At 44.2% G+C, this 26,229-nt stretch overlaps 1 protein-coding gene across 1 annotated transcript in view; it reads right to left on the bottom strand.

The window, feature by feature from the left end:
• Positions 1-26,229, bottom strand: part of Nmnat2 (nicotinamide nucleotide adenylyltransferase 2) — a 166,116-nt gene that overhangs the window by 37,712 nt on the left and 102,175 nt on the right. The window lies entirely within an intron of this gene.

The following is a 26,229-nucleotide window of genomic DNA, read 5'->3' as shown; positions in this document are numbered from 1 at the left end:
GTGCTTGCTATTTAAATAGAAGGTGTCAACTTCAAAGCAAATGCTGGCGACTCAAAGGTTAGGGAGGTGAAACTTAGCCCCAGAAATGAAAGGATTTAGAACTCAAGGGGCTTAACCCAGTGGTGAGGGGGAGGGGTTTGTGTTGGAGGAACCTCGTAGCCGGGGGTGGGGGTGGAGGTGGGGGTGGGGTGGGGGTAGTGTTAAAACAGTCACCTCATTAAGAGGTGTTCAAGCTTTGGATTGGAATTTGCTCCTGTAGTCTCTTGCAAAAATTCCAGGGAGGAGCTGTCCCTTAACAGAAAAGGTAATCCTCCTTAGAATATGAATCATGCGCTGATTGCCTCACCTAATTACCAAGAAGGAAGATACAAGGAAAACAAATTTAAAGGGCCTTGTACATAATCATGGAGAATTCACAATCAGCCTGGCAGTCAGCATCATTACAGTTGCTTGAGGAAAAAGCCTGGCCAAACAAAAGCCTCCAAATTGACCAGGCAAGGCCAGGTTCACTTTCATCAGAAAAACTGATGAGCTAGAGACCTTTAGAAGTCTAGTCCCACTTTACTTCCAAGGTAGCCCACTGGACAAACTCTGTCAACTTGTTTCTCTTCAATTCTTGTATTTATTTATTTTGTAGAGTGAAAAATTATAAAGGCCATTTTATGAAATATGTGTAGATTTTTTGCCTTACAGAACTGAAAATAAGATTTCAGGCCTTCACATTCCAGGTGAAGGACACTTGCTGGATTACATTCCTCAAGCCTCGCCCAAGGCAGGAAGGCATTCCTGATTACAGATAAAGATGCTACCACCTAGGTGGGGCCCTAGCCCTATAGCCGGAAAAAGTAAAGATAGCAATCTGAAATGGCCGGATAGGGCACAATGGCATGGTAAAAACCACATTTTTGAGAAGAATGCAGGGCGATTTCCACATGACACTAATCATTTAGAGTGAATACCTCTGAATTGTTCCACTGTTTTCATGTTTTGTATCTTTAACAACCCCATCCCACTCCCCTGGTTTGTGGTTTTTCCCTTTAAAACCCTCCAAGGACTGGCCGAGGGGGTCGGACCTTGACTCCAGCGCGAGTACCTGGTCAGACTGCTGGCTGCCAGCTCTTTCCCTAATAAACCTCTGCTGATTGCATCCAGGTATGGTTTCTTGTGATCTTTGGGTGGTCGCGATTCCGGAGGCTTGAGGAAGGGTCTCCCGAGTATGGGGGTCTTCATTTGGGGGCTCGTCCTGGATATGCGACCACCTTAATCCAAGAACCACGCTGGGAGGTAAAGGGACACCGCGGTTTTTTTCTGTCTGGTTGTTGTGTGACCTTTTGTATAAATTGCCTGGTTTTTCATGTACTGATTTCTGGTTTTTCATGTGCGGGTTTGCCAAAATCGTCTGATTTCTCGTGTGCTAGGGTTGCCTAAATCGTGTGCTGTTTTGTCTAGGTTTGTTTAAGTTATTTGGTTTCTGAGTTGTTTGTGCCCGTCTGTCTGAATTATTTGGTTTCTGAAAAGTGCACTTCGGTTTGGACTGGCAGCTGTTTCTGTCTCGTGAGGGGCAGTAAACCATTTTTGTTTCGAGAGGAGACAAATGAGTGATTAGCAGACGTGCTGGAGAGTCACTAGCTGCTGCACCCCCAGAGACGTTTGGGGGTTCATCTAGGTGCCGGGGAGGACGTGGAATCCCTCTAGGCTGGCACAGGTTTGCATCTAGGTGCCGGAGAGGACGTGGAATCCCTCTTGGCTGGCACTGGTGATTGAGACGGGTTTTTTTGTTAGTCTTTTTGTGTGTTAACAATGAAAACTAGAGAGAAAAGGTCAGAAATGGCCACCGTGGTAGTTGTGCTCTCATGGCAGTGTGTCTATTTTTGGGTTGTTCATTGCTGGTATGTTAGAAATCTGTTAGACTTGGTCCAGCATAGGCTGACCAAGTTGTCTGAATCTGTTAAATCTGAATCTGTGAAGACTGACCGCGTTGTCTGGTTATTGGAGTCTTACTTGGAAGGCGAGAGGACTTCCAGAAGGTCAGGGGATCTGACCATTGGATTTCAGGGGGAAGGTGAGAGGCCTTCCAGAAGGTCAGGGGATCTGACTGTCAGGTTTCAAGAGACTGAGCGCTCCTACTTGGGAGAAGACGTGGAATCCTTCTCCATCTGGGGTCGTGACCAAATGTAGTTAAGTGTTATTTGTGCCACCCGTGGCAGGGGTGAGCTGTGTTTTATGTACTACACGTGAGAGGGGTGAGTTATTTGTGTTGTTTTTTTATATGTGTGTGTCTTTTCTTGGCAAATCATCTGTGTGTTAGCTGTTAATCTACTGTGTTAAACATCTTGAGTTAAAAATAGGTAACATGATTGCCGGCAGAGAGAGAAATGAAGCCGCCGGTACAAGAATACAACTGCAGAAAGGCGGGCAGGTCCTTTAATAAGGGGCAGCTACCTCGGTTCGTGCTCGCGGTTCGTGTTCCTACAGCCCGCCTACCGCATGTAGGGTATGCTTCAGGTAACAGCACATGGAGGGTGCCTTCACCCAGCCCGCTCACCCAGCCCCCACTTGGCGGACTACAACTCGTGGTTCCCCAGCACAGCAACAGCGTGCAACAGCTACCTAGTTTGGTATTCCTGGCTGTACTGGGTACCTTGAGGTCAATAGTGCAACAAATGGTGGTTTTCCACCTGCCGCCTATGAAGATAGATGAGAACCCAGGTGATAAAAGAAAAAAGAAAAAAACCTGGCAGTGGAGCCAGGACAGCTAGACAAACAGCCGCAGCAAGATTGTTCACCTGAGAGTTAATTATTTTTTTAAAAAAAAAAGAGAGACAAGAACTGGTTAAAACTGCTTACTTAATTTAGTTTAAAACTTACTTGTGAGGCAGTCTTGATTTACACAAGAAAAACTGATAATTCGCCCTGCTCTGTGGCTAGGAGAAGGACACCAGCAGAAAGTAGAAAAAAAAAGGGGGCCAGCAGTTTTTTAGCTTCTGTAATAAGGAAGTTGATAATGATTTTTCCCAGTTTTATAAGTAAAGGAGTGCTTTTTTCTAAAATTACAGCTCAAAAGTTATAAGCTGCCCTGAGTCAGAAATATATATATATATATGAGTCAGGAATATATATATATATATCCTTCAGTTTTGATAAATTTTTTAGCCATTACTGTTTGAGACAATTTCATTATTTGTATGAGATTTTCATTAAGATTTGGTTCAAAGATGAGAGTTCTGACAAGATAAAATTAAAGAAGTGGTGAAGACTTGTGCTCTTACGTTAGACATAAAAATGTTTACTTTATTGTTCTTGTTGTAATCAGAAATAACTCTTTAAAAGGTTTTTATAGAACTATGACCAAAGTTTCTATTTTGTTAAAAGTTAAATTCAAATAAGTGTCAAATGTAACTCAAGTTGCCTTTTAAAAATTGTTAATAACTGTATGAACCTTCAACATCGTAATAGTCCTTACTGTGAAATGCTATAGATAAAGCTATTTGTTCTGATTTGATTTCTTTCTTAGAGCTTCAGAGGTGAGCTCACATTACACCTGTGGACAAGGTACTGTTTGCAGACTGAATTAGGTTATGGTCTCTAGTGTGATGTGAACAGCAGTCATGCAGCCTCACAAATGCATCAGTCTACACAGAGTTCAAAGCAATAAATAAGGTAAAAGCTTTGCTTTCACAAGACCTTTGCAGGTTCTGGTCTTCAGATTGGGGACCCCGTCAATTGATCAGGCCGTGGTCAGCAGCAGGTCAATTTGGAGCAGATTTGACTGAGACCTCCATGTGACAGAAGGTAAGGGACACCCAGAGGCCCACGCCAGATTCCGCTGATAGGTCTTGAGAGAGAAGATTATATGAGACCCCACTAAGTTTGATCAGGACACATGAGGTTAAGCAGAGATCAGATAAGTTACCCACAGCCTTTCTAGACTAGCTCATAGAGACATTCTGTCAGTGTAGACAAGGCTCCAGAGGCTACAGAGACTACAAGATAAGTCATTGAAAGATTTAGGAAGTATACTACATATTAAAATGATTGATGGTAATAGCAAGTGAGAGAAGATTTAAAAGAAAGGAATAGAGAAGAGGAATAGAGAAGGTTTAGTGTAAGTCTAGAAGAAAAGAGTAGAGAAGAAGAATAGAGATCAGTTGCTGTGAGTCCACAGGAATAGAGAGGAATAGAGGAGACTAGAGAGAGGTGAAGAAAGAGAAAGGTGACAGGAAAGAATTTACAGAAAGCAGAAAAAAGGGACTCCAATCAAAGAGAGATAAAACTCTTTGAAAAAGACCAGTGTGTGCATCGCAAGTAAAGGAGCCAGCTTCAGGGTCCAAGAGGGGCCTAACAAATAGAAGCCAGGGCCAAGAAATCCCAGGCCTTGAAAAACATCCCAGATGGTGAAGATATTAGCTCTGTGTGAAGACAGTGATTAAGATAGACAGGGTCCTCCTCCAGGCCAATGGGCCAAAATATATTTATGGACTACCCGAAAATGGTGGACTAAGAGATGGGCTGGGTATCCCATTCATTTATGGTCATCCTAGACTGTTCCTACCCTCTGTCGGGTTGAGACTTACTCCCCAGGATTGGGATCCAGACAGGCTGCAACTAACTGACAAGAACTCACGGGTAGAGGAAAGGCTCCTCCTACTGACTCCAGCCGGGAGCCGAGGTAACGTGCTTTACAGACGGGAGCAGTTTTCTCCATGCTGGTCAGAGACAAGCCAGCGCTACTGTGGTGGACACAAATGTCATCTGGACTGACTCCCTACCCCTGAGATCATCGGTGCAGAGAACAACCTTGGAACTTGGGGCTGACAAGAAGACCAACATCTGCATGGACAACAGGTATGCTTTTGCCACAGTCCATGCCTGCAAGGCTATATGCCAAGAGAGGAAACACTGATGAAGCCGGCAACTGTGAGTACTCGTTGCCCAGGACACCAAAAGGGAGGAGACTCAGTGGCCTGAGGCAATAACCGGACAGATCAAGTGTCTTGATACGGCAGCCTGTTCCAGTTGTGGGCCTAAGAGATGGCCTCACTTAAAGCACAGAGTAAGAAAAAGAACTCAGATTGCTAGCCATCCTGCCAGATACTACCTAGAGAAAAATAGACAATGGCGGACACAAGAAGGGAGAACTATACTCCCCAGAAAGCAAAGGATTTACCAGGCTAAATACACAGATGGACTCTTAAGATATGAGTGCAACCAAGCAGCTAAGAGACTTAAAGCGTATAAGGGACCTTAGGTTCTAAGCCAGAGAAATAATAAGACTTAGAATAGATAAGAAATACCTAGGAGAAAACAGCCTAGAATAGGGACCTTCTCGAGGTTTCAAGTGTCCTAGGTAATTAGATCAGATAGCAGTTTTAAGGTAAGTCAGGAATTGTCAGAGATATTAGAAGCTCCACTGTTTATATTGTCTCCGAAGCTCAGGACAGGTAGAGAGAATATACAGGACCCTAAAATTAAACTACCCTTGGGAACTGGCGCTGGCTAGAGTGTCCCTTGTTCTTGCTCCATACCCAGAATGCCCATTTTGTGTGAGAAATGATTTTTCAGGCTACTAAAAGACTGTTCCTGGTGCTGTGGACCATCTGACCTCCTTGAAGTTCACCATCACCACCTGTGACTGATGCCAACTGGAGAAGATCCAGATGCCTGAACAACCCCCTACTCTTTGGCTCCAGGTCTTCTGCTATTCTACAAGGCTAAAGAAGCAGCAGGCCTTGACTCCTGAGACCACCCCAGAGGCACAGGGAAAATGCTGCCTTGGAGGGTGGGACTTAGTGTGTGTACACCCAAGGTTAAATGACAGCTTGTGATTACAAGATTGAAGTTGAAATGTGAATCTAGAGTTATATAGATTTGTTCCTTTTGCAATTTCTCTTTATTATATATGTGATTTTATGTATATGTAGACAGCTATGTGCCACAAAATGTGGAAAAGTCAGGAGACAACTTTGAAAGTGTGCTACAAAGAAAAGGAAATGTTTTGAAACCCCTAGTCAATAGAATAGAGCCCAAGAACCCCTGCTAACAGATACCTAGTGCCTAAAATTGATAAATGGTAGACTTACAGCTCCGGGTTAACACCATGTGTTTCCACTGCTATCTTTGATGAAAACAAAGATTATTGTGTACTTGTCCAGCTAGATCCCGCAGGTACTCTTGAACTGAGTTTGAGATACACCCTAGATGGATGATTCTGCAGACAGCCTATTTTCCTTGACTCTAGCTGTTACATTGTGACTAGGAGTGGCCATAGGTATAGAGACAGGTGTAACTACATTGATACAGACACCTCATTACTTTCATCAGCTGAGAGCTGCCACTGATGTGGATTTGAGAGCCCTAGAACAGTCAGTAACAAAGTTAAGTTGTTACTAGACTTGCTGTTTCTTAAAGGAGAAAGTCTGTGTGCTGCTCTAAGAAAAAATGTTACTATTATGTAGACCATTCAAGAGTGACCAGAGAGTAAATTCAGAAAAAAGTTAGACCAGAGACAAAATAGAGATGCACAGCAACTTTGATTCGAGAGTTGGTTCAATCCTCCCTTGCTGGACCCCTTGTGATTTTACTTTTGCTCTTAACCATAGGCCCCTACATTTAAAATAGATTAGTAACTTTTGTTAGAGAAAGGATAAATGCTGTTCAGCTTTTTGTGTTGCGCCACCAATATAAGACTTTGGGTCAAGAAAATGGTAATTATGATGACACTGGAGTTTAAACTTTTCTAAAGATCCTAATCGGAAAAAGTGGGGTGAGAATAGACTTATTAATAATTGAGTTTTTATGATTAAAAACATAACCAAATCGGAAAAAGTGAGGAATGTAGAGTGAAAAATTATAAAGACCATTTTATGAAATATGTGTAGATTTTTTGCCTTACAGAACTGAAAATAAGATTTCAGGCCTTCACATTCCAGGTGAAGGACACTTGCTGGATTACATTCCTCAAGCCTCGCCCAAGGCAGGAAGGCATTCCTGATTACAGATAAAGATGCTACCACCTAGGTGGGGCCCTAGCCCTATAGCCGGAAAAAGTAAAGATAGCAATCTGAAATGGCCGGATAGGGCACAATGGCATGGTAAAAACCACATTTTTGAGAAGAATGCAGGGCGATTTCCACATGACACTAATCATTTAGAGTGAATACCTCTGAATTGTTCCACTGTTTTCATGTTTTGTATCTTTAACAACCCCATCCCACTCCCCTGGTTTGTGGTTTTTCCCTTTAAAACCCTCCAAGGACTGGCCGAGGGGGTCGGACCTTGACTCCAGCGCGAGTACCTGGTCAGACCGCTGGCTGCCAGCTCTTTCCCTAATAAACCTCTGCTGATTGCATCCAGGTATGGTTTCTTGTGATCTTTGGGTGGTCGCGATTCCGGAGGCTTGAGGAAGGGTCTCCCGAGTATGGGGGTCTTCATTTTATTTATTTATTTTTAAAGATTTATTTATTTTTTATTTATATGAGCATACTGCAGTGTCTTCAGATACACACTAGAAGATGGCATCGGATCCCATTACAGATAGTCGTGAGCCACCATGCGGTTGCTGGGAATTGAACTCAGGACCTCTGGAAGAGCAGTCAGTGTGCTTAACCGCTGAGCTACCTTTCCAGCCCAATTCGTTTCTTTTATTTTTTTATATTTGTGTATGTATTCGTGTGGAGGCCGAAGTTGATTTTCTCAATCGTTTTCCACCTTCTACAACATGGTTACTTTATGATCATGCGCATGCGCATCCACGCACGCATGCGCGCATGCATGTCTGTGTGCGTGCACATGCACAGGTATATGACCATGTGTGTGCAGATGTCTGAGAAAGTCCAGATGAGGGCCGGAGTGATCAGTGCTTGTGAGCTGCATGTAGAATGGATGTTGGGAGGTGAATGCAGGTGCCGTTCTGGGGGTACAGTGCTCATTAGATCTCTGAGCCAACTTTCCAGCCCCCTCTTTTTGAGACAAGATCTCTCCTGAAGCTAGAGGTCATTAACTATTCAAACTAGCTTGGCAAGCAAACCCCTACCCTCATGCTTCTGCCTCTGCTCCCCGATGTATGGGGGTTACAGACCCTTGCCTTCATGCTTTTGTTTGTTTTGTTTTTTAAGACAGGGTCTTTCTCATACAGCCCTATCTGTTCTGGAACATGCTTTGATGACCAGGCTGGCCTCGAACTCACAGAGATCCGCCTGCCTCTTCCTCCTGAGAGCTTAGATTAAGGTATGTGTCACCATGTGTGACTTTCTGTCTAGGTTTTTATGAGTGCTTTGCCTGCGTGTATGTATTTATGTATGTATCTATGTATGTATACATGTATGTATGTATTCATGCACACCGTGTACATGCTTGATGCCCCCAAGCCAGAAGAGGACTTCAGACCCCCTGGAACTGGTTGTTAGCTGCCATTTGGGTGCTGGGACTTCTGTGGGAGCAGCAAGTGCTCTGGACAACTGAGCCATCTCTTTAGCCCCACGCCTGCCTTTGTGAGTGCAAAGGATCAAAGTCAGATCCTCCAGCCTGAGGCAAACAACCAACTGAGCCCTGCGGGTGTCCTGAGGTGGGAACTTGGTGGTGGGAGAATCCTGGAGTGAAGGAAGAGTTTGGCAGCAAGACTGGTTGTAGATTTTACATTCAAGTTTTCACAACCTTGGCAGCTCTCAGTGCATTTAAAAATGATTCCCACCACTCTTGTTTCTTTCATCACTTCAGTGTAAAAGCTTTTCTGTAAAAACTAATTCACTACTTTTAATATCATTTTAGGAAATTTTTTTTTGGAGTAAATGGAAATATTTTGCCTATAATTCAATAAATTTAGTTCAGCTCCCTCTCCTCTCCCACACAGGTTCCTTGCCCTTGTGCAGAATCTTTGTTCCACGTGATTAACTGTTGTGCTTGGTCTACATTAAGATCCATCCTGTGCTATAGAATTCTATAGGCTTTGCTGAGTATGAAGCAGCACGCAGAGTGTTTCACTGCTTTCACTGCTTTATGTCTATGGTGGTCAGAACTGGGACTGGGAAATGGGGATAAAGCAGAGACAGAGACAGAGACAGAGACACAGAGACACTGGAGACTCCCACAGATTCCGGAGACCAGCATCAGAGTGCAAATCTAACTTTTGTTGTTCTGTACAAAAACTTGCGTACCACTTTTCAGCCAGTAAGAGTGAGGTTATATAATCAAGGGGCAAAGGTGGGGGGAATTACACCCAATGTCCTGCTGGACCTAATCTGCCCTGTAAGGGACTCTATAGGGGAGTTTATGGATCGCCCAGGAGGGATTTCCGTGAAGACAGGAAGCGGATACAGCCTTGGGCTCTGGTCTCTTGTTCTGTATCACAGGTTTACCTGTTTGCTGGTTTGCCAGCAGCCACTTTTAGATCCGGCTGTGCACAGCTGGAGTACAGCTGGAGAACAGCTGGATCAGGAAGCCTCATGCAGGTGCAGAAGCAGGAGCAAGAGGCACGGTGCTTTGCTCTCCATCCCACTTTTTCCTAGGTCACTCCCACATCCCCCACATACAGTGCCACACCTACTCATTCCTCAGTGGGTTGATTTTGCTGAGGACATGAGTTCAGTTCCTAGCATCCATGACAGTCCACTCTCAAATACCTGTAACCCCAGATTCAGGGGATCTGATGCCCTCTTTTGGGGGCAACTGCATCCATGTGCACACCTACACATGCACAGACATATGCATGAGCACGCGCGCGCACACACACACACACACACACACACACACACACACACACACACACACACTATTATTTCATCTGCTAAGTCTTATTTTGATATTTGAATGAATTCCACAGCTGTCCTCCCATCTCCTGTCGCTCCTGCCTTTCTCAGAATCAGATCCATCTGGCCCTTGGCTGTCACAGACCATCAGCTGCCATGAGCCAACTCTTTCTTACTCTACCCTTTATCCGACAAGTGTTTGTTCACTCTTTTCTTATTCATCTATTTCATGAGGAGCCCAGATCTTTCTGATGTCCAACATGTCTGGTCTGTTCAGCTTCCCCTTCTCCCTTTGGATTCATTTTCATAACACTTCACTATGTGTCTAGTTCAAAGCTGGGAATCTTCTCAGCTCCTCTCCTGTTTTACGGATTTCTCAAAGTGCACAGTCAGAGTGGGTGTGAGGTCAGTATATCATATGAGGCAAACTGGGCCAAAGATGATTCACACTGAGCTGCATATAGGCCAAACGATGTTGATATTGCCTTCGAATCACTGTGTGGGTCCCAGTGGGCTATAATCTGACACCCATGCCAAAGACAGCCAGTGGAGTGACTTTCTCTTGAGCAATAAGTACTCAGTAAACATTCTCACACAGAAAGCTCACGAAGTTTCCAGTGCCCACTCTTGCTCCTGTAGAGTGGCCTTTAAAAGAGACCTTGAGCTGCTCACACTGGTCACTAGACCACATTCATAGTCACCAAGGAGCACCTACTACAGTCATGAGTTGCCTCAGCAGTTGTTACTCTTCTCTCAGCCAAGACCAATGACTCCTTTCCCGTTGCAATGCTTTAGAGACCACTACGTCGAAGAGAAGCGATTTCAGAAAGGAACATCCCAACATTAACTGAGTCAAAGCAGCTCAGCTGGAAGAGATACCGTGTGAGCTTGCAGCTCGGCCCATTTTGGGAAATGCTTATGGACTATAAAACCCACAATGGGTTCGAGAGGGATGTGAGGATGAAGATGACTGTAACCATTCTCTTTATTGGTCATGTGTGCATGGCCCTTGTGTGTCTGGAAAACAGTTTCACAGCAGTCTTTCCCAACCTGCGGGTCTTACAAGGGTTTTAATCCCTCTTCTGAAATGATCCCAGAGGCTTTTTGGGAAGGAGGTGTGATACAGATGTCTCATTAAGGGCCATGGTATCCACAGTTCCTTATTCTCTGTGTTTGACTAGTTGTGAGGCTCTGTATTAAGTGTCATCTACTGTTAAAAGAATATTGGATCTGACAGTCACTTCTCTATGTACCTTGGTTTTTCTAAGTTGAATGGAATACTGGACAAGGAAGCTTAGCAGCCTCCTAGACAGGTGGATTCATTCTCTTCTCTGTTTCCAAGGAGATTCCAAATGTCAGGAGAAGTCTGCCTAGGATGACACAGGAGCTATGGGATGTAGGGCCATACCAAACCTGGGACGGGAAGATGTATACATACATCACAATTCCTCTGTGAGTTTCAAGTCAATTTCTCAGAGTCTTAACTTGTCTATTTGTAAAAGGCCTTCTGTACATGATTCATACATAGATCAATTCAAATTACAATTATTAACACTCAACCCCAGGTGGTACATGCCTTTAATGCTAGCACTCGGGAGGCGGAGTCAGGCAGATCCCTGTGAGTTCAAGGCCAGCCTGGTCTACAGATTGAGTTCCAGGACAGCAAAGGCTACAGAGAAACCCTGTCTTGAAAAACAAAATCAAACGATATATATGTGTGTGTGTGTGTGTACATATATATATATATATATATATATATATATATATATGATTTTAAAACATAAAAAATATTAAAATGCACAGAGATAACCATAATAAATCATGGCTGTAATCCAAGCACTTGGTAGGTACAGACAGGAGAATCAGGAGATCAAGATTAGCCTCTCTTATAGAAGCTTGTCTAGAAAATGAAAAGTTTCCAATTAACCCATGTATTATCCTGATATCCAAGTTAGAAAAAAATAGTATATAAAAGCATCTGCAGACCCTTATAGTTTGAAATAGATGTGCAAAAATCATTAACAAAATATTAGTAAACAGGACCCAGGTATGTATACCAGAAAGAGTTGTATACAATGACCAAGTGGCAAGTACCCCAGGGAAGCCACCATATTTGAAAGATATTTAAAAGACCATACAGTGTAATTCACCATTATCCTAGTTTACTCTCTGTTGCTGTGATAAATCAAAGACACCTGGGGAAGAAGGGGTTTATTTGGCTTACATGTCCTGGTCACAGACCATCACTGAGGGAAGCCAAGGCAGGAACCTAGAGGCAGGAACGGAAGCACAGACTGTGGAGGGTGGAGGAATACAGCTTTGTAGAGGAATTTTAATCCAGCAACATGGCTACTCTGGCAAGGAATCACATCCAAAGACTTTCTAAGTTTATAGGATCTGGTCAGAAGGCAGACATACCCTGGATTACAATATGATCTGTCTGGAATACAGACATGCCCTTAGTATATACCTTTGATCCCAAAAAATGAAGGTATAGTTTGTAGAAGGAAGCAGCCATGTTTGAAAGTGCTGTCTAATTGAGGGGAAGACAAAGTAACAAATCAAAGAAAGATTTGACAGAATGAGTCAGAGACAGGAAAACAGCACAGGGAGAGAAGGTGTGTGTGTGTGTGTGTGTGTGTGTGTGTGTGTGTGTGTGTGGCAGTTTTACTGGCACAGTTATACAGAGACAGGTAGCAGAGAGAACAGGCTAGGCACAGGTAAAGACAGAATGAGCCAGAGAATTTGAAGGAACCAGAAGATCAGAACATGTCGCCAATGTTAGCATGAGGCCAAGCAGACCAATTCAGTGAGAAGCTGAGAGAAGCCATATTGAATCAGTCAGCTTGGAAGATTAGATCTGATCCTCCATAGAGGGTCAACACTTCCAGGCCTAGGCCTAGGCCTAGGAATAGCTAGAACAAAGAAATGCTTTGGGCTCAGACCAAGCCATGTATTCACACTGCTTGGTATGGCTCTCATCTCATCCCATCATCTGAGGAAATAAAAGGGTCATTTACCCTCCTTACTGGCTTGCTCCCCATGTCTTAATCAGTCTGCTTTCTTGTACAACCCAGAACCGCCTGCCCACAGGTGGCGCCACCAGTGAGCTGAGCCGTCCCACATTAATCAGTAATAAAGAAAATGCCCCACAGACATACCCACAAGCCAGTTTAAGGGAGGCACGTCCTCAGTGGAGGTTCCCTCTTCCCAAGTGACCCTAGCTTGATAAAGTACAACCATACTAGCAGGCTAAAGAAGAAAATCCATCTCATCCCACCCATGTGCAAAAAATAGTTGACAAATTCACCCTGGACTTGTGATAAAACTTTAGTACAGTAAGAACAGAGAGACATGCTCTTAACTGGATACGGAATATCTACAGAATACTACGGCTAACACATGTAAGGGTGAGAGATGCTTTTTCCCTAAGCCTAGGAGCAAGGCAAGGATGTCTGCACCCATCACTGTCACCTGACAGAGTGCCATCATTGTGGTGAGTACCTGAGGCAAGGAGTCGAAATAAAGCACATACGAGTCCAAAAAGAAAAATTAAAAACTATAGGTGACACAACATTCTTCCTCGAAATCTCAAGAAATTCATAAAGCAGCTTCTAGAACTGCTGAATGAGCTGAGTTCAGCAAAATAACAGGACAAGATCCATAGAAGAAACTACATTTTTTTCATCTTTTTCTTTCTCTTTTCTTTTAAATATTTTTTTATTTTTGTGTTTATTTGTTTGTTTGCTTGTTTTTGGCGTTTTGAAACAGGGTTTCACTGTGTAGCACTGGCTGTCCTGGAACTCTCTTTAGACCAGGCTAGCCTCCAGCCTCCAGAGATCTGCCTGCCTCTGCCTCCTGAGTGCTGAGATTAAATGTATGTGCCACCACTGTCTGCAGAAAACAAAGTTATTTTTATACGATAGCAGCCAAAATAGAAAATACAAGAAAATTTGCATAAGAATCAACACAATAAAGGTTTTCCCCCAAAGCAATATGTAAATTTAATGCAATTCATATCAAAATCCCAACAAGACTTGTAAAAGTGAAAATCTAAAATTTATTTGGAAAAGCAAAGAACTAGAATAATTCACAGAACTTTGATTTGTAAGAACCACGTAGAGGAAGCAGTCAAATGTCCTACAATCTGAAGACAAACCGCTTCCAGCTGTGATATATCTACACTGGGGAGTACTTGTCATCATGGGAGGAGACGGTAACAATACACTCAACAATTTGTGTATGTAGTCAGACTTCTCAGCTCTGTGGCAGGTACCCGAGAGGAAAACTGAAGGAGGAGGGTTTATTTTACCACACGGTTTCAGAGTTTCGGTGCATGGTTGGCTGGTTCTGTTGTGTCTGGTCTGTGGTGAAGCATCATGACGGCATATAAAAGGTCAAAACTGCTCACCTCATGGAGACCAGGAATCGGAGAGCAGAGGAGATGGTGGGGGCAGGTTCTGGGACAAAGATATTACTCTCAAAGACACATCCCGTGCTCTAAAAGACCATGGAGTACTGATATATCTATCATAGTTTATTTAACCATTTCTCTATTGGAGGACAAGTGTTTGTTTCTGTATTTGGCCCTCCCTTTGGAAATCCCTATCACCTATCAATAATGTCTTTAAATTATAAACTATCTGTGGATTAACCCATTGATGAATCAGGTCCCTCATGATCCAACCACTTTCCAAAGCCCCACTGCGGAACTCTGCTTGCACTTGGGACCAAGGCTTCACTATATATCTAAACCACAAGAGGTGCCTAGAGGAACAATTTTAGTCGTACTGACGGAAAATAAGCCTCTAACGGCTGCAGATGCAGACACAGGATTCAGTGTCTATTACATTGTTGAAATGATTAGTCATTGCTAGAGTGTAGGGCTGGGAGGAGGACAGATGTGATTTACAGCTCCGGGGAGTCCTTAGTATAACGGACCTGGCTTTCTTTGTTTTGTTTTATTTTAAAGACTATTTTATTTTAAATTATGCGTATGTGTGTGCATGTGTTGAGTGCGTGTGAGTATAGGTGTTCACCGAGGGCAGAGACATCTGATCCCCTGGGGCTGGAGATACAGGTGTCTGTGAGCCTGTCAAGGCCTGTGCATGCTCCACTAACCTAGCGGTAGCCATTTTGTTCCATGCTTGTCAGCTCTTTCATATTGTTGCTGTAACATGCCTTCCAGTCATTCGTCATTGACTCGGACAAAGCAGGGTCATGCTGACCACATACTCTGTAACATTCTGTATGCTTTGAGGTTTGTTGATCTTAAGAAATTCCACAACTATCATCTTCACGTAGGACTCATCAAAATAAAGGTCAATATAAACTGTTATGTCTAAAATGGCTTGAGTTAGGCCTGACCACTGGGTGGGCAGCACTTCCAACACCTGCATATGAGCTCATTGTGGTTTTGGTTTGTTTGCTTGCTTGCTTGCTTGCTTGCTTGTTTGTTTGTTTTTGAGGTTTTAGCCTTTATAATCTGGCCCCAAGAAATGTCCAGCACACATCTTTGAGCTGTTGCCCTGGTCTATCAATCTTGGGGTTTGTTGAATGTCTATCAACATTCAACAAACCATCCCTGTTTATTCCTGTGGTTTGTGGGGCGACTCCTGGACCCCAATATGAGCCACTTGACATGGGTGCTAAAAATCAAACTTGGGTCAGACCCTGATCTGAGTCAAGTGTGGTGTAAGAACAGTACACTGTTTTGTTTTTAAAGATTTATTTATTTATTTTATGTGCATGAGTATACTGTAGCTGTCTTCAGACACACCAGAAGAGAGCATTGGATCCCATTACAGATGATTGTGAGCCACCATGTGGTTGCTGGGAATTGAACTCAGGACCTCTGGAAGAGCAGTCAGTGCTCTTAACCGCTGAGCTACCTCCAGACCCCAAGAGTGCCAACTCCTCAACATTATGAACCACTTCTTGTTCTTAATTGTGGTGGCTATCTAAATCCATACATGTGGCAAAGTGGCATCTACTTGAAGGCCACAGGAATGGGATGTCTCTGTCTTATCCTTGCAACTTCCTATGGATTAGAAATTATTTCAAAACAAACTATGATTTTAAAGCTGATAGGAAACCACCAGATGTTACATTTGTAGGATAGTATTGGGCAAATCCAGGCAAATGGCCAGCAAGCTGGCTCCATTTGGTTACTTCTGGAATTTTCAATTATTATTTTTAATTTTTATTTAGAGCTATGATGTGGAGACACTGCGCTTCTCAAATTTCCATGTGCGCATCTTGATCCAGCGGACCAGTGGAGCAGACATTGGGTGAATTGGCTCCTCCTAGGGAGAACCTTCTGGATATGCTCACAGTGGGGAGAGCAGCAGAAGAATGAACAGCTCTCCTGAGCACAGCACTCCTGGGGGTCCCCACTTTCACAAATAGTTAGTTCTCTAAGCCTCACCTCCCAACCCCAAGACAGTGGAGATTAGGAGGCAATGTGAGAATTTTGGAAAGACTCACACTCAGCTCAGAGCAGTCATATTCTGTAGACCTAGAGTCCAGTAACCCTTGGTGGGGTTTGTTAGAATCTAGATTCTGACTCTAGGTCAGGTGGAGCTGGGTTCACAGTAGAGGTGACAATGAGGTGCTGGGGACAGGCTTGTCCAGGTCCAGGGTCAGCTCCTGCCTTTATTATTTTTATTTATTTATTTATTTATTTATTTATTTGTTTGTTTGTTTGTTTTTCGAGACAGGGTTTCTCTGTGTAGTTCTGGCTGTCCTGGAACTCACTCTGTAGACCAGGCTGGCCTCGAACTCAGAAATCCACCTGCCTCTGCCTCCCAAGTGCTGGGCTTAAAGGCGTGCGCCACCACTGCCGGGCTAACTCCTGCCTTTATGTAAAACATTTTTCTTTTGTTCCTCTGAATGTGAATGCTGTTAGTTACTTTTGATGTTTAAAAATACTGTTTATCTGCTGAGGAGATGGCTCAGCAGGCGAAGGTCATTGCTGCCAAGCCTGATGACCTGAATTTGTTCCCAGGACCCACATGGTGGAAGAAGAAAACCAGTCCTCAAAAGTTATCCTCTGAGCTGGGCACACCTTTTAATCCTGGCACTTAGGAGGCAGAGGCAGGTAGATCTCTGTAGTTCGAGGTCATCCTGGTCTATATAGTGAATTCCAGGACAGCCAGTACATAGCAAGATGCTGTCTTGATTAAAAAAAAAATAAAAATAAAGTTGTTCTCTAATCTGTATACATATACATACACACAGATACACGCATGCACACACACAATAAATAAATGCAAAAAATATTGTTTCTCTTAATAGTTGAGTATGAGTGACCCTTAGTCTTCAAGTAGTTTAGTATGTATAACAAGTTACCAAAGAGGCCAACACCACTGGCCTATAGCTACAAACTTGTGGTGTGTGTGTGTGTGTGTGTGTGTGTGTGTGTGTGTGCGCCCGCGCTTGAGGGGACTAGCCTCTGTAAGGTTCAGATACTCCAACACACACACAAAGCTGTCTACTTTCTTTCACTCTCCCAGTATATTGCATAACAAGGGCCTTTCTGGGCCTTGGTATGAAGCCAGCCCATTGGCAAAGATGTAGCTAGGGCCCTGGAATTTAATTTCATGCCAGGCCTCCCAAAATGCATTCTATTTTCATCCATATACCCCAGGGAAGCAGCCAAATTGCTCTAAAGTTTACACTCTGGTCTGATGGCTCTCCTCCTGCTATTACGGAGGAAGAGACAAGACTCAACATCCATCGGCCTTCCTGTCCTCAGGACCCCGAAGACTCACCATGCCCCTGGCTTATTCCAGGCCCCTGAGACCCAGCTAAATCTCTGTCATGACAGCTGCTGGTAGACTGACCAGAGGACAAACAGCAGAGGTGATCTGCCTAGTGTTAAAACCTCAAAAGACAGATGGGCCTGCTGGCTTCTCGGTGGACCTGGCTAACTTTTGTGATCTGCTTTCCCCTTCTAGGCAAGGGTTCGTGGAGGGGAACACTGCATTCAGGGCATCCATACTAACTCAGTTTTCCTGTTTGGGTTGCAATTAGAAATGACCCCAGCTGCTGTTCACAGCTGGAGCTGCCTGGGCTTTCCTTGTTTGTGAATTGCACAGAGGCTGTCTGGACTTGTAAATATTCTAAATTGCAGACAGATCAAAAATTGGGTAATAAAAGAAGGGCTGGAGCTATGAGTCCCTCTAGGCGGGGTTATTTCTGCTTAGCGATTATGAAGAAATAACTCTTAAAGGAGTCATTCCTGTGGCCTTCCAAACTGAACCTTGAGTATTCTCCAGCAAAATGTGAGATCTTACTCTGCCCGAGGCTCTGTGCCAGCCGCTTCGCAGACGGTGGAGAATTGCCACGTGATCGCCACCCCCTCCCCCGAGGAGTTTGAGGAGTTTGAAGGTTTGGATGAATAATCCCCATTGATAATTGCAGAAGATGCAGGTTACTGAAGTGACCTAGGCCTTCATGGAGCGTCATCCCCATGGACGCGGAATGGAGGCCAGTGAAGCCTCCTGAGAACACATGACATCAGGCAGGGACCTGCAAGTAGGAAGGAGCATGGTAACTCATCCCTTATCAGCAGAGCCTCTGGAAGGCGAGGGAGAAATGCCCTTGGATTCTAGAGGAGTGAATCTGGCCAGTCTGGGCTATGAAATGAGACTCTGTCTGAAACAGTGGTTCTCAACCTTCCTAAAGCTATGACCCTTTATTTAATACAGTTCCTCATGCTGTGGTGAGCCTCAACTATAAAATTATTTTCATCGCTACCTCATAACTGTAATTTTGCCACTGTTTTGAATCATAATATGAATATCTGATATGCGACCCTGTGAAAAGTTAAGACCTTTTCATGGGTTGAGGACACAAGTTAAGAGTTGCTGATCTAAAACAAACAAACACCTTTCTTTTCTGTGTTCCTGTTGCTCTGACAGGGAAACCTTTTTGGATCCTGAATAGACAATTGTCTCTGAGGTGGCCAGTCCCTAAAGGCCTTTGAAATGCAGTCTTCAGTCTCCAAACATAGCTCCCCAGCATGGTGGTATACACCTGCGATCCTAGTGTTCTGGAGGCTGAGGCAGGAGGATCCCAAATTCATGAGTTAGAAACTAATCTAAACTACAGAGTAAGATCCTGTCTCCAAGCAAGCAGGCCAAAAAGCAGGAGAAGGACAGATAGACATTCCAGGGATGAGAAAATTAAGCCGATGCACTGACTGACGGGTGAAAGCTCTATTTCTCCACTGGCTCTCTTTGTAAATCAGCAATCCATAAAAAGACGTAAATGCCAGCTCCTTTTATCTGAACACTGCACATTGTGTATGTGCCACAGACCATCACACTGTACCCTATAAATACAGACAACTGTGTCTCAGTTAAAAATGTTTGAGGTGCTGGAGACATGGCTCAGTGGTTAAGTATACTTGCTGCTCTTCCAGAGGACCTGAGTTCTAGTCCCAGCACCCATGTCAGATAGCTGTCAACTGCCTGTAACACCAGCTCCAGGAGATCTGATGCCCTCTTCTGGCCTCTGAGGGTACCCACTCAAACTCGTGTGCACACACACACACACACACACACACACACATAAATTAAAATGTCTTTAAAAAAGAAACTTGAAAATAATGATCAGAAAAGAAACAAGGGAAAAGAGAATTATCTCACTTAGGTCATTGTCACTTGGGGTATCTCACCCTCACTGATATCACTTGGAGTGTTTTGACAGTTGTTTACCATTCAGACAGCCTGGAGAAGCAGGGGGCTGTCAGATCACGTTCTCTTGGTAGATGAATGAACTAGATGACAAAGTAATGGAATACTGAGCCCTTGAAGTAAAAGGCTTCTGTTGTTGTTGTTATTTTGCTTTGGACCCAGGCCCTTGAGCATGCTAGACGAGAGCTCTGTGGCTACACTCTATCCCGAGTCCTCTTTTTACTTTTTATTTGAGGTAGGACCTCACTAAGTGGCCCCAGTCTGATCGCGATGTAACTTTGTAGTCCAGGTAGGGCTTGTGCTTGCAATTCTCCTGCCTTGGCCTCTTGAGTGCTGGGATTACAGGCACAGCCAAAAGGGTTCTTGATCTTATTTCTCTGCCTCAGGAAGGCAGGGGATTTTGGAAGCTAGTTTTCTGAGGGCACAGTGGGGTATTCAGATCTCATATGTTTTCTTCTACTAGTCTCTGCAGCCAGTGGTGGAGCAAAAGGGGGTGGCACAGATCTGGATGGAGATGAGTACCCGGCTTAGGTGCCTGGTTAGCGGGCAGCCTGCAAGGAAGTACCTCTGGGATCTGAAGACAGAACCTTTCTCTAGCCATCTCTGTCTGCCTCCCTCCAACTCCCCCACCCAACACACGCAACTCGGGCTGTCTAAACTCAGGAGAGAGAATAAGAAATGCTTCCCAGACGCCTCCACTGCTTAGATGTGGCCCACTTCCCTCTTTCTGTTTATTTGTTAGCATAGGCAGCTGTTCTCCACAGCCTTGAGCTGACTTTGGGGTGACACAGATGGCACCGCAGTCCCCCAGCTGCTGCTAACCTTTGTTTACTTCACTGACTCTAGCTGAGGAGCTGAGCCCCTTTGTCTTCACTGCTGGGAAATGATTTATGACTCTCACTTCCAGAGTTGTCATTTTCCATAAACTGCAAGGAGTGAACTCCTCACAGGTCCCCAGCCAGCAGGAGACATCCTAGAAGTCTGGCCCCATTTAAGGCGTTTCCCAGAGGCCACTCCCCTGAAACCCTTTGAGGCCAGCCAGGCCAAAGTGTGAGGCCCTATAGCAATATATCAAAAACGTCAAAATAGTAGAAATGAATAAATAAACTCATAAACAAATAAATAGACAAACCAGGCACTTAGCTGGAATTCAGCCATTTGCTGAATGAATTTGGAGGCAGGGTCTCTCTGTAGGTCTGGCTAGTCTCAAACTCATAACTATCCTGCCTCAGCCTCCCGAGTGTTGGGATTACAGGTGGGTATCACCCTACCCAGCCTTAAAATTTATCATTTCAAAAAAGACCTAAAAATATTTTTTTCTTCAGAGGTAGAAAGATAAATGTGTATATGTGTGTATATAACTTTACATAAATATAAAGCTAACTACATATGTGTGTGTGTGTCATATATGGCACAAACTAAATATAAACATAAGATATGGCAAAAATTTAAAAGGTTATCTCTTCAGCGAAACCCCAAAACACATGAGAGAATTATTTTAGAATACCACAGACTATAATAAACATAGTCAGTTGAGTGGCCTGGTACAGGAGACAGAATACAAGGTGAGGTGACAGAATGAAGACAGAAGGACACTTGATACAGAAAAGCCACCAGGTTCCACATTAGGGGTCAAGGCCATGTCCTTTGCATGGAATCATGTACTACTTTAAACTACCAAGTTGTCACCCACACTTACTGACCTTTGAGTACAGCTCACTGTGTGAACTTCTTATAGAGTGACACATAGGTTCTGATTGGGTTTATCCAGGACATAGCTTTGTTTTTGCCAGGTGAGGCAGGCAGATGGTATTGACCAGTTCCTTTTAGTGAGGGTGTGGTCATGCTGAGGGGGTGAAGGAGATTAAAGGTTCTTTTTACCATAAAGAATACTGTAGGAGGGTCAGGGAGATGGCTTAGCTATTAAAGGAGCTTGTTACACAAGCCTGGCAACCCACACTCAGTCCCTGGAAGCTGCATAGACGTGGAAGGAGGAAATGGACAACAACAAGGTCATCTTCTGACCTCTACACAGGTGCTGTGCACACACACACACACACACACACACACACACACACACACACGCACGCACACATCACATACATATACATACCACACACACATATACATACCACATACATCACACACCCACACATATGTCCCACACACACATCTCTCTCTCTCTCTCTCTCTCTCTCTCTCTCTCACACACACACACACACACACACACACACACACACACACACAAATAACAAACAAAAACGTTTTTTAAAGACTGTTACTGGGAAAGCAGTGTTCCCTTCATCATCGATTTATTACTGGCATGAATCTTTACTTCCCAAGGTAGAACTGGCTTCCCTCTCAGGAGCTCCTTTTACAATGACCAACAAGAAACTGACCAGGCGGGCTGGGCAGTTTCTGATTTTCACACTAAAACCCCCATGTTCCAGGAGAGTTTTGTTGCCAGCAGATGGAATGGTCACATGGTAGGTGGAGTAATGGGCCTCTAAGAACACCCACCAGGAACCTATGGCATGGGAAAAGGGACTTAGCTGATATCACCTAAAGATCTTGAGATGAGGAAAGATCCTGTCTTTAAATCTGGGTGAGCCCCATGTAATTCTCAAGGGCTTGGGCAGGGCAGGATCTGAGGAAAGCGACAGCTGATGCAGAGGGAGGAGGAGATCTGAGGAGCCACAAGGCTAACTGCTGATGTACACTAGGGCCAGGAGATGAGGAATGCAGATAGGCTCTGGTCTAGAAGAAACAGATTCTGCCGCAGGGCTTCCCAGAAAGAACCCACCTTGATTTTAAGACTTTGTGTAGTGCAGGACCCCAGAAATGCTGGGCCTGGGACACAGAACAGCTAAAGAATTTACCAAGAGCTACGAGATGAGGAATGTGTGCTGTAAGCGAGCACATTGCTATTTATTTATTTATTTATTTACTGAGACCTGTTTTACTGGCAGTCCTGGAACTTGTTCTGTAGATCAGGCTGGCCTCAAGTTCCACTGTGTAGCCCTGGCTGTCCTGGAACTTGCTCTGTAGATCAGGCTGGCCTCAAACTCACAGAGATCTACCTGCCTCCGTCTAGTGCTGGGACTAAACGTGTGCGCCGCCACCACCTGGCATTAGTTTTGGCAACTTACAATAACAACAGTAGGGCACAAACACATTCCGTTGGTCACTCCCTCTCTCCCCAGATCAGAGTGGCCCTTGATCAAAGAACCAGGGATCTCTGTGCTCCGTACAGAACAAATATTAACCAGAGCAGAGAAAAGAAGTCAGCTCACAGGAAGTGTACCATGTGTGGGCTCTTTCAAGGACACAAAGAACACAATTTTAGGGTCACTCCACTGTTATTTTTATGTTCCTCTGGGGGGGGGACAACCAAAACTAAAACTTCAAGGTAACTGAGCAACGCCCTCTCCCCCCCCCAAAAAAAAAAAAAACCTTTGCAATTTTTTCAGAGTAAACTCACTCCTCGTGCAGGTGAGCATAGTCTAATAGACCTGGGTTCAAATCCTGCCTTTGGCATTACTAACCAGGTAACTATGGGTAACCCTTCAGTTAGACAGTTACTCTGACTGGCACACATCTCTAAGCTGAAAATCATATATTGGACTTGGAGGGGTTGTGATTATTTTTTTTTCTTCTTGTTTCTGGGGCAGGGTTTTTCTGTGCAGCCCTGGCTGTCCTGGAATTCACTCTGAAGATCAGGCTGGCCTCAAACTTACAGAGATCCACCTGCTTCTGCCTCCCCAGTGGTGGGATTAAAGGTTCGTGCCACCACTGCCCAGTTTGAGGGTTTTGATGTTACTAGAAAGAGTTCCGAAGGGGCTGGGTACTGTAGCTAGGCTGTGTAGGGCTTACCTGGCATTGGTAGGCTCTGCCTGAGGCCAGTCCCAGCACTACCTGCCAAACCAACCCAAACCCTTTAACAGTATGCCAGCCCTGTCTTTAGTTTCTGGAGCAGTCCAGTGACAACTCAGGGGAGGAAGGCAGAGTGGGAGAAGGAAAACCAAAAACAAACAAACAACAACATAAAAAAACACCCAACAATTTCCTTTAAAGCATATAACAGGGCATGGTGGTTTAACCCAAGAGGCAGAACAGACAGAGCTCTGAGAGTTTGAGGCCAGCCTGAACTACTTAGTGAGACTCTGTCTCAATAAATAAACAAACAAGCCAACATCATCAACCAATACATTCTATGTAGCTTGTAAATGAAAAAGGATCACATCCTGGAAGCCCCGCTTTGGGTCAGCAAAGCTTACTGTTGGCCCCAAAGGGATGCTTGTCCCAGTGTTTACTGTCTCCTTTGTCAGCCTGTCCACACCCCAGAATGAGTTGTTCTTGGGTAGAACTGGGAAGCCACCTGCAGTGCAGAGAGACCAGAGTTTTTACCAGACCTGCTCTTGGTTGCTCTTTAATGGAAATGAAACACAGGATTCTGAGTAATGGCAGAGCAGACACCCCTGGGGATGGTGGCAGGTTGGACTTGAGTAGACAGATAGATGGGCCTGAGAGCTTCAGCTTGCAGCTGAGCTACCAAGTGTGTTCAGATGATGGATGGGAGAGGGAGCGGTGTGCAGGACATGTCAAGCTGGACCACGCTGGCCAGGTTATTGATTGAGTTCTGTTGATGTGGGACAGAAGAGGTTTCTGCTTCAGTGGGTGAGGTGACTTTGTCTTCTGAAGGAGGCATCACAGAGTCTTTCTTACTAGAAGCCGACCTGAGGCAGACCCAGGAGATATCATCTAGGAACAGCTCGGTGGTGTGCATTTTGTGTGTGGAGCCTGTCGCTGTTCTGCAGTGTTACTTAAGGCAAATCTTTAAAACAATGCTAGTGAATGTCAGTGCAGATAAGGGGGTAGCATGCATGCTACCCCAGAGCTGGCGGGAGGATACATGGAGGAAGCCTTTTAGGAAAGTCACAGGGCACTCAGCATCTATCAAAATGAGAAAACCTTTGACCTGGACATTCCATTTCCAGGAATCTATCCTAGGGGAAAACTGGTGCATGTGCAGAGATGTGCTCAAGAGGATATTTTATTTCAAGTATGATTTGTGTTACTAAAAGTCAAAACAACAACAACAAAACAAACCAAAACCCAAAACAAACCTCAAGAACAAATAAAAAAGCAGTTAGAAAATCATGTTATGTACAGCCAAAGAAATATTATGTTTCCGTTAAAAAGAATGAGGTAGAGCTATCTAGTCTGGCACGGGAAGTCTCCAAATCTCATTGTTAGGTGTGTGTGTGTGGGGGGGGGGACAAAAACTAAGTCACGAAATAATGCCAGTGGAGCAGGACTTGACTGTGAAGTAGCTTCAGATGGTAATAATGTGGGCAGAGAAGAAAATTAAAGCTAGGAGAAGGACTGGGAGGTGGGGGTCAATTTCTCTGACTCACACCTTGAACAGATGGGAAACCATGCAGAAGCCTAGGGGTATCTGACACAGAGTTCCCTGGGACAGAGCCAGGCCAGGTGGCTGCAGCCTCCTGAGAACAGTCTATGTTGACATCAGGAGGACAGAAGGGACAGACAGACAGGAAGGAAGAAGCGTGGGATTGTGGGTTAAGCCTCTAGAACGTTTTGAGCAAGGGTTTTAAGGAGAGTGCTCTGAGTGACGCTGCTGAAAACCAATTATTGGAAATAAGGGCAGAGGCACTGAGAGCACAATTAATTAAGAGGAGAGTCCAGGAAGCAGCAGAGAAGTAGCAGAGGCAAGCCCCACTGATCTCCAGCCCTCCTGCCACTCACTCCTAAATTAGAGATGTTAATATGTAAAGTAGTGGAGAGTAGGGTATTTTTTTTCTTGAAGTAAAAAAGCCTACATCCCTGCATAAGTAGTAAGGTTGGATGGTGCAGACCCTCTACACAACTAATATATATATATATATATATATATATATATATATATATATATATATTTTAATTATATCCCAACACTCAGGAGACAGAGGCAGGAGGATTTGAATTCAGGGCCAGCTTGATCAACATACAGAATTCCAGGCCACTCAGGGATACATAGTAACAACCTGTCTCAAAAACAAAACAAATGCATCTAACCAGTATTATATTGTTATACAACCAACATTGTATAGCATGGTGCTGTTTTAGCTGTGTTAATTTCTATAAGTCTACTCTGCCATTTGCACAGCCACAGAACTGCTTACCAATGCATTTCGTAGACTGTGCCCCCATTAAATGACGTAAGACTGCATTACAATAGAATCCATTTTTAGTACTGCTCATTACTTTTGTAGGTCTGTTGTGTTATGATTATGTATGACCTGGGTAAATTGTGTTTGCAAAACCAGATAGTTTGCTCTACCGTGTGATAGCGGTACACTGTGTGTGTGTGTGTGTGTGTGTGTGTGTGTGTGTGTGTGTGTGTGTGTGTGTGCTTGGGTATGAAATAAGTGGTCACATTATCTCCCCAACCTCAGAAGGCAAGAGGAGACCCCAGAGAGCATAGTCATCTGTACATAGTCCAGTAGAAAGTGTGCTTCTAGAAATTAAAGTTGCAGCAGGCTGGGCCATTTTTCAGACTAATTTAAAGCACTGCAAAGGTCATCTCTCAAGTGAACCATCTCAGCACTTTCATAAGATAAAATGGACACCTTTGACCTGGCAGTCTGGGGCATTTGCCCCATGTGACCCATGTTCCATTCTTCACATGTAAAAGATGGGCACTATGACTTTTTGCCTAAAGAGGGTTTTAATTAGGAGAGAAAGACAGAGGGACTAGGTAAATCTGGGGAGTCAACCTAGGT

This window comes from Arvicanthis niloticus, chromosome 10 (genome assembly GCF_011762505.2).
Source record: "Arvicanthis niloticus isolate mArvNil1 chromosome 10, mArvNil1.pat.X, whole genome shotgun sequence".
Taxonomy (NCBI): domain Eukaryota; kingdom Metazoa; phylum Chordata; class Mammalia; order Rodentia; family Muridae; genus Arvicanthis; species Arvicanthis niloticus.
Note: the sequence above shows the minus strand (reverse complement) of the source record. Positions and strands in the feature narration are given on the sequence as shown.